Source organism: Equus quagga, chromosome 17, assembly GCF_021613505.1.
Source record: "Equus quagga isolate Etosha38 chromosome 17, UCLA_HA_Equagga_1.0, whole genome shotgun sequence".
NCBI lineage: Eukaryota > Metazoa > Chordata > Mammalia > Perissodactyla > Equidae > Equus > Equus quagga.
Window position 1 is genome coordinate 18325363 of NC_060283.1, and position 9393 is coordinate 18334755.

The window sequence follows — 9393 nt, forward strand, 5'->3', positions numbered from 1 at the left end:
TCTGTTTGTGTCTTGCTATAAAATGCATGACTTAAGGCCAGATGTTAGATGAATGAACAACCATGGTACTTAACCACAGGAGCATGGTTAGTGTTCCGAAAGAAGGCTATTTGCTCTTTATAACTGTTATATATATTTTTCCAGAATTAAATTTTATTGCCTAATAATTTTTAGCCTAAAATAAAATATCAATGTAACAGTTAATAGAAGATAACTCATAGGGGACATTCTATTGAGAGTCATGTAAAACTAATAACATAACTTTTCATACAGGAGTTTAGAAACTTTATATAATGAATCATCCATAAATTTCCCCTGATGGATTTGCTGAATATTAGGTTCATAGTTCATAGGTTTATTTAGAATTGTACAAGTGTAAGTGCCCACATGCAACTCACAGCTTAGGTTACAATGCTACACAAATTTGCTCCCTTGTCAGAAACAAGATTAATAGTGTGTAGTGTCATCAATAAACAGAAGACCTCCCAGGAGCTCTTTAAGGAAGTTACAAATTTCTCATCATTTCTGTGAGACAGTACCATTGGGGCATTGCCATTTATCTTAAAATCCCTACTGGGTTATCACATTGAATTAATTTGTGAGAATATATTATGGTACTTAGAGACCTTTCATACTTAAGGACTGATTATGACAAAAATGGAAAAATTAAATCCTTGGAGTCCCAAATGTGGCAGTGAAATTGATTTAAATAATATACATGATATCAAAATTTAGATCAGAAACATACTTTTCAGAGTTCAATTTTCCAATAGAAGTGTTACTGAAGATAAAATAAACCTTGAAATTTCAAAAAGAACAACCTTCTCCAAGAAATAAGAACCGTCAAATTTCCTATTTTCCCAGCAGTCAGAATTCTCCTTTTCCTTTTAGGTTTTTTAATGCCTGATAGTGTTTAGAGCAGTAATGGGATTCTGTGAGGGTGACCCAGGGAGCATTGCAGAGTGACTGAGAGAAGGATGTCAGGAAAAACGTGTAAGACAGACAATTCAGCAAAGCTTTGTTCCTCCCACTTCAATCAACCAGAGCAGTATGCTGATTAGTATCTTTTCTTTAGGATTAACTTGGGAACAGAAGAGTTCTGTGAAAAATAAATGAATAATAAACAAACCATATTTCTAGCATAATATCATAATTATGCCCAAGAGAAAACACAAGCCTAGAGAGAATAAAGTAATAAATTTCCAAAATGTCATTCAGTATGTGGTTCTATCAGGGGTCAAACCCATGCTTCCTGATGGACCAATCTGTTCATTTGCCTTTGTTTTTCCAGAATAAATAGATGCCAAGTCTTTGCACTAGAGAACAAACTAGAACTGGCTACGCATGTTGGTGCATTGTTCATATTTTTATCTTTGAAATAGAAGTCCATTTACTGACAGGAGTGAAGCTGGGAATGCCACAGTAAGAGGCAGGCCCCTGAATGATTTGGTGAGTGTCACATATTTTTGTTGTTGTTCTTAAGAAACTAAAGTATATCCTTTACTCAGATTTTCTTAGTTTTTCCCCAAAGACCTTTTTCTGATTCAGGATCACATCCAGGATAGAACATGACATTTGGTTCTCATGTTTTCTTAGTCTCCTCTTGGCTGTCAGAGTTTCTCAGATTTTTCTTGTTTTTTATGACGTTGACATTTTTGAGGAGTACTGATCAAGTGTTTTCTGAAATGTCCCTCAGTTGGGCTTTTTCTGATGTTTTTCTCATGATGATATTGGGGTAATGAGTTTTGGGGAGGCAAACTATGGTAGTGGATTGACACACTCATCACATGGTAACAAGAGTACATATTATCAATGTGACTTATCACTGCTGATGGTAATCTTGATCACCTCGCCTGAGGGAGAGTTTGTCAGGTTTCTCTGCTATAAAGTTACTTCTCTCTCATTTCCATACTGTACTTTTTGGAAAGGAGTCACTGTGTGCAGCTTACATACAAGGAGTGGAGGGTTCTGCTCCACCTCTTTGAGGGTGGAGTATCTACATAAAATATTGAGAATTCTGCCTGTGGGATCTGACTATTTGCCACTATTAGTAGTTTAGTCAATCATTTATTTATATCAGTATGTTGTCATGGAAACATTTCATACTTGAGATAATAATTCAGCTCTAAAATTCTACTTTATTTTGTAACTCATATTGTTTTGGCTTGGCCATGGGAAAAATTTTCAACTGACTCCTCTGTTATTTTGACGTACCCCATTCCCTTTCTTTATTTTTTCCTTTCTTCCTTTCTTATTTCCTTCTTTCTTTCTTTCTTCTGTCTCTTTTCTTCTCTCTTTTCTTCTTTCTTTGTTTCCTTCCTTCTTATTTTCCTTCCTTCCTTCTTTCCTGCATTTTTTCCTTCTCTTGTTCCTCTCTTTCTTACCACTTCCTTACTTTCAGTGTCTATAATATGCTTTGGACTCATTCTGTAAATTTCCAGCCCATTCCTAAAATCAGTCAAGTCTCAAGAAAATTCTGGTTCCTTAAATTGAAGGGTGTTATTGGAATCTAATATCTTGGTGGTAGATGTATTTGTTGCTGGTGAGATGTCAAGTGTCTAAGCCTTGGCTAAGAGAGCAAAAAAATGTATATGTGTACACTAACTCATGTGGATATACATATCTATAACTATTTCTAGAAACTTCAGTGTTTGTATTAAGCTGTTCTTGCGTTCATGCTGATGTCTCTGACACTGATCCATTATCACATGGATCATTCTGGTTTCCTTTCATTGCTTTTATGTAAACTCCAACCATAACAGTGAAAAATTTGATCCCTAAAATCTGCCATACACCTACTTAATTGTTTAATTTCAGTATACATGTGTAATGTTTCCATAATTATTAAACAATATCCAAATGAGAACTTACATTATAACTAGAATACAGTGCTACATATGATTATTTTCACCTTTAGTCTTACATACTCCACTCATTTTTAATGTTCTCAGGTCAGCATATTTCACTCCAACCCCTTGAGGGAAATTGTTTCATACATTTTTAATTTGATAGATAGTTTTGTCTCTTTCTGCATTTCATTTTGAATTCCTCTGAACTCTTAAATGATTTATTTTAATGTTTGCATTAGTTAATATTTACACTTTGTCCCATAAATCTCTATGAGTATTTGAAAAGGCAATTTCACATATCTGCCATTACCATATCCTGCAGCACAACTTCGGTACTGCAAAAGATAGCCCCTGTGGGGAGAAGATCCAAGATGGCGCCGTGAGTAGTCCTCTTTGTCTTTCCCTCTTCGAGTCTACAATTATTTGGACACTCATCGCTTAACAAAGGATATCCAGATAGCATCTCAGGACGTCTGAGAGACCCACGCGACTATACATTGGAAGGCGGACGGACTTCCCTCCGGGAGGAGGTGGAGATAGGTGAAAAAATCTCTGACCCCGACTGAACAGCCTAGTAGCTGCAAGCGGCTTTCTTCCAACGGACGCCCCCAGAAGATCAACACACACCTAGGGCAGGAGCGAGCACACACCAGAGGAGCGACGGTGGAAACAGGTGACCAGAACCCTACCTAAACCCCCCGCAATTACTCCTAAACGCAGAGGGAAACTCTAGAGTTACACACTTGAGCCCGTGGGGAAAGTCTTGCCCCACCATTGGCGGGGAGATCCCGCCTGGTGTCCACGGGGCCCGGAGGGTCCCAGAGAGAATCACAGAGGGCATGGCAGCCCCCCAGCTGCCACTGCCTGCACGGCCAGGCAAGGGATTGCCAGAGATCTCGGAGAGGACTGGGGCTGAGTGAAGCTCCAGAGGCCGGCTCCGTGTCCCAGAGGGGAAGCCCCAGAGTTCCGCCTGGGCAGCAGACAAAACTCTCTGTCTGCCATTAGCGGAGGGGCGACGCCCAGCATCCACAACACCGGGAGGGTCCAGGAGAGGAGAATATCAGGCAGGGCAGCAGCTGACCAGCTACCACTGAAATCAGAATCTCCAGCTATCCCCCAGTCAGGGCAAAGGGCTCCCCGAGTTCCTGGGGAACAGGACTGGGGCTGGGTGGAGTTCCAGCGACCTGGCTCCGTAGCCTGGGGGGAAACCCTACAGGCTCACAGCAGCCTCAGTGAAAGCCTCTGCACAGCACTGGTAGAGCGCACCCATCGGGCAGCCACAAGGCTGGAAGACCCCAGGACAAAAGTAGCATAGCTAGGTGAGCTAACCACAGACTGTAGAAGATGCCAATAGCTCTGCTGCGACCCATAGTGGACAAGTGAGATTTTGTGGGTGCCGACAGTGACAGAGAAGCAAATATAAGTGATCCTACCCCTGGCCACTGGAAAAGCCCATAACACCGTTGCAGACCCCAAGGAGGGAGCACGTCTAGGTGGGTTGCAACAGTAGGCACCAGCAGCCTGAAGCCACCCCGTGACGGCCCCCACGGCAGAAGAGGGAATCCAAAGAACCACTGTGACTATGAGGAGGGGCCCAGGCCCAGTTAGCAACTGCGGATAGGGTTCCTGGTTGGTGCAGTATAAACAGCTGCTCCCCCACCACACCAGCAGAAACAAGTGGAAGGAGAAACTAATCTCTATCTCTATGCAGAGGCACAAATCTACAACATCAAGCAATATGAAAAAATACATTAAATCTCCAGAACAGAAGGAAAACAACAAATACACAGACAACAATCCCAAAGAAAATGAAATGTATAACCTAAATGACGATGACTTCAAAACAGCCATCATTAAAATACTCAATGAGTTAAGAGAGAATTCAGATAGGCAACTCAACGAGTTCAGGAGCTATGTCACAAAAGAGTTTGATATGATAAAGAAGAACCAAACAGAAATACTGGAAATGAAGAACACAATAGAGGAGATTAAGAAAAATCTATATGCACTGAACAGTAGGGCCGATAATATGGAGGAAAGAATTAACAATTTGGAAGATGGGAATATAGAAATACTGCAGGCAGAGGAGGAGAGAGAAGACTAAAAAGAAATGAAGAAACTCTCTGAGAATTATCAGACACAATTAGGAGATGCAACGCAAGGATAATAGGTATACCAGAGGAAGAAGAGAAGGAGAAAGGGGCAGAAAGCCTATTGAAAGAAATAATGGCTGAGAACTTCCCAAATCTGGTGAGAGAGATGGATCTTCAGGTGACAGAAGCCAATAGATCTCCAAACTTTATCAATGCAAGAAGACCAACTCCACGGCATATAGTAGTGAAGCTAGCAAAAGTCAATGACAAGGAGAAAATACTAAGGACAGCCAGGCAGAAGAAACTAACCTACAATGGAACCCCCATCAGGCTATCAGCAGATTTCTCAGCAGAAACTTTACAGGCTAGAAGAGAGTGGAATGATATATTCAAAAATCTGAAGAACAAAAACCTACAGCCGAGAATTCTCTACCCAGCGAAAATATCCTTCAAATACGATGGAGAAATGAAAACTTTCCCAGATAAACAAAAATTAAGGGAGTTCATTGTCACAAAACCTCCTCTTCAGGAAATCCTCAGGAAAACCCTCATTCCTGAAAAATCAAAAAAAGGAAAGGGGCTACAAAACCAAGAGCAGAGGAGATAAGTAGAAGGACAACAACAGAGAGTAGCAACTCTTCATCAGAACAGATTAAACCATGGGATGAGAAACAAAGTAAATTGAAGAAAACTGGAAAACAAGATATAAAATGGTAGTGGTAGGCCCCCACATCTCAATAATCAGTCTAAATGTAAATGGATTGAACTCCCCAATCAAAAGACACAGAGTGGCAGGATGGATCAAAGAACAAGACCCAACAATATGCTGCCTCCAGGAAACACACCTCAGCCCCAAAGACAAACACAGACTCAGAGTGACGGGATGGAGAACAATACTCCAAGCTAATAAGGAACAAAAGAAAGCAGGTGTCACTATACTAATATCAGACAAGGTAGACTTCAAAGCAAAACAGATAAAGAAAGACAAAGAGGGACAATACATAATGAAAAAAGGGACTCTCCACGAAGAAGACATAACACTTATAAATATATATGCACCCAACACTGGAGCACGAAAATTTGTAAAGCAACTCTTAACAGAACTAAAAGAAGACATCAACAACAATAGAATAATAGTAGGGGACCTCAACACACCATTAACACCAATGGACAGAACATCCAGACAGAAAATCAACAAGGAAATAATAGAATTAAATGAAACATTAGACCAGATGGACTTAATAGATATATATAGAACACTTCATCCAAAAACAGCAGGTTACACATTCTTCTCAAGTGTACATGGAACATTCTCAAGGATAGACCATATTTTGGGAGACAAAGCAAACATCAATAAATACAAGAGAGTTGAAATGATATCAAGCATCTTTTCTGATCATAATCCTATGAAACTAGAAATCAACTACAAGAAAAAAGCAGAGAAGGGTGCAAAAATGTGGAGACTAAACGACACGATTTTGAACAAACAATGGATCATTGAAGAAATTAAAGAAGAAATCAAATATTATCTGGAGACAAATGAAAATGAGAACACGACATACCAAATCATCTGGGATGCAGCAAAAGCAGTCCTAAGAGGGAAATTCATCGCAATGCAGGCTCACCTCACTAAACAAGAAAAAGCTCACATAAGCAACCTCAAACGACACCTAACAGAACTAGAAAAAGAAGAACAAAGCCCAGAGTCAGTAGAAGGAGGGAAATAATAAAAATAAGAGCAGAAATAAAAGATATTGAAACAAAAAAGACAGTAGAAAGGATCAATGAAACAAAGAGTAGGTTCTTCGAAAAAAGTAACAAAATCAATAAACCTTTAGCCAGACTCACCATGCAAAGAAGAGAGAAATCTCAAATAAAATTAGGAATGAGAGAGGAGAAATCACACCAGATACCAATGAAATACAAGGGATCATACGAGAATACTATGAAAAAACTATATGCCAACAAATTGAACAACCTGGAAGAAATGGACAACTTCCTAGACTCCTACAACTTCCCCAAACTGAATCAGGAAGAAATGGAGAATCTGAATAGGCCAATCACAAGTAAGGAAATAGAAACAGTAATCAAAAACCTCCCCAAAAATAAGAGTCCAGGACCAGACGGCTTCTCTGGAGAATTCTACCAAACATTCAAAGAAGAATTAATACCTATTCTTCTCAAACTATTCCAGAAAATTGAGGAAGATGGAGTACTCCCTAACACATTCTATGAAGCCAACATCACTCTGATCCCCAAACCTGACAAGGACAACACAAAGAAGGAGAACTACAGGCCGATATCACTGATGAACATAGATGCAAAAATCCTCAACAAAATTCTGGCAAACTGAATACAGCAATACATCAAAAAGATTATACACCATGATCAAGTGGGATTTATACCAGGGACACAGGGATGGTTCAACATCTGCAAGTCAATCAACATGATACACTACATCAACAAAATGAAAAACAAAAACCACATGATCATCTCAATAGATGCAGAGAAAGCATTTGACAAGATCCAACACCCATTTATGGTAAAAACCCTCAATAAAATGGGTATAGAAGGAAACTACCTCAACATAATAAAGGCCATATATGACAAACCCACAGCCAACATCATACTCAGTGGACAAAAACTGAAACCCATCCCTCTGAGGACAGGAATAAGACAAGCGTGCCCACTTTCACCACTCCTTTTCAACATGGTACTGGAGGTGTTGGCCAGAGCAATTCGGCAGGAAAAAGAAATAAAAGGAATCCAAATAGGTAATGAAGAAGTAAAACTCTCACTGTTTGCAGATGACATGATCTTATATATAGAAAACCCCAAAGAATCCATAGGAAAACTATTAGAAATAATCAACAACTACAGCAAAGTAGCAGGGTATAAAATCAACATACATAAATCAGTAGCATTTCTATACACTAACAATGAAGTAACAGAAAAAGAACTCAAGAACTCAATCCCATTCACAATCGCAACAAAAAGAATAAAATACCTTGGGATAAACTTAACCAAGGAAGTGAAGGATCTATACAATGAAAACTACAAGACTTTCTTGAAAGAAATTGACGATGACATAAAGAGATGGAAAGACATTCCATGCACATGGAATGGAAGAATAAACATAGTTAAAATGTCCATACTACCTAAAGCAATCTACAGATTCAATGCTATCCCAATCAGAATCCCAAGAACATTCTTCACAGAAATTGAACAAAGAATCCTAAAATTTATATGGGGCAACAAAAGACCGTGAATTGCTAAAGCAATCCTGAGCAAGAAAAACAAAGCCGGCGGAATCACAATCCCCAATTTCAAAACATACTACAAAGCTACAGTGATCAAAACAGCATGGTACTGGTACAAAAACAGGTCCACAGATCAATGGAACAGAATTGAAAGCCCAGAGATGAAACCACACATCTATGGACAGCTAATCTTCGACAAAGGAGCAGAGGGCCTACAATGGAGAAAAGAAAGTCTCTTCAACAAGTGGTGCTGGGAAAACTGGACAGCCACATGCAAAAGATTGAAAATTGACCATTCTTTTTCACCACACACCAAAATAAACTCAAAATGGGTCAAAGACCTAAAGATTAGGCCGGAAACAATAAGTCTTCTAGAAGAGGATATAGGCAGTACACTCTTTGACATCAGTTTCAAAAGAATCTTTTTGGACACTACAACTCCTCAGTTGAGGGAAACAATAGAAAGAATAAACAAATGGGACTTCATCAGACTAAAGAGCTTCTTCAAGGCAAGGGAAAACAGGATTGAAACAAAAAAACAGCTCACTAATTGGGAAAAAAATATTTACAAGCCACTTATCTGACAAAAGGTTAATCTCCATAATATACAAAGAACTCACACGGCTTAACAACAAAAAAACAAACAACCCAATCAAAAACTGTGCAGAGGACATGAACAGACATTTCTCAAAAGAAGATATAAATATTGCCAATAAACACATGAAAAGATGTTCATAATTGCTAATCATCAGGGAAATGCAAATCAAAACTACACTAAGATATCACCTTACACCAGTTAGATTGGCAAAAACATCCAAAACCAAGAGCGACAAATGTTGGAAAGGTTGTGGAGAAAAAGGAACCCTCATACACTGTTGGTGGGAATGCAAACTGGTACAGCCACTATGGAAAACAGTATGGAGATTTCTTAAAGAGTTAAAAATAGAAATACCCTATGACCCAGCCATCCCATTACTGGGTATCTATCCTAAGAACCTGAAATCAGAAATCCCAAGAGTCCCTTGCACCCCTATGTACATCACAGCATTATTTACAATAGCCAAGATGTGGAACCAACCTACATGCCCAGAAACTGATGATTGGATAAAGAGGGTATGGTATATATACACAATGGAATACTACTCAGCCATAAAAAAGACAAAATTGGCCCATGCCCAGCAATGTGGATGG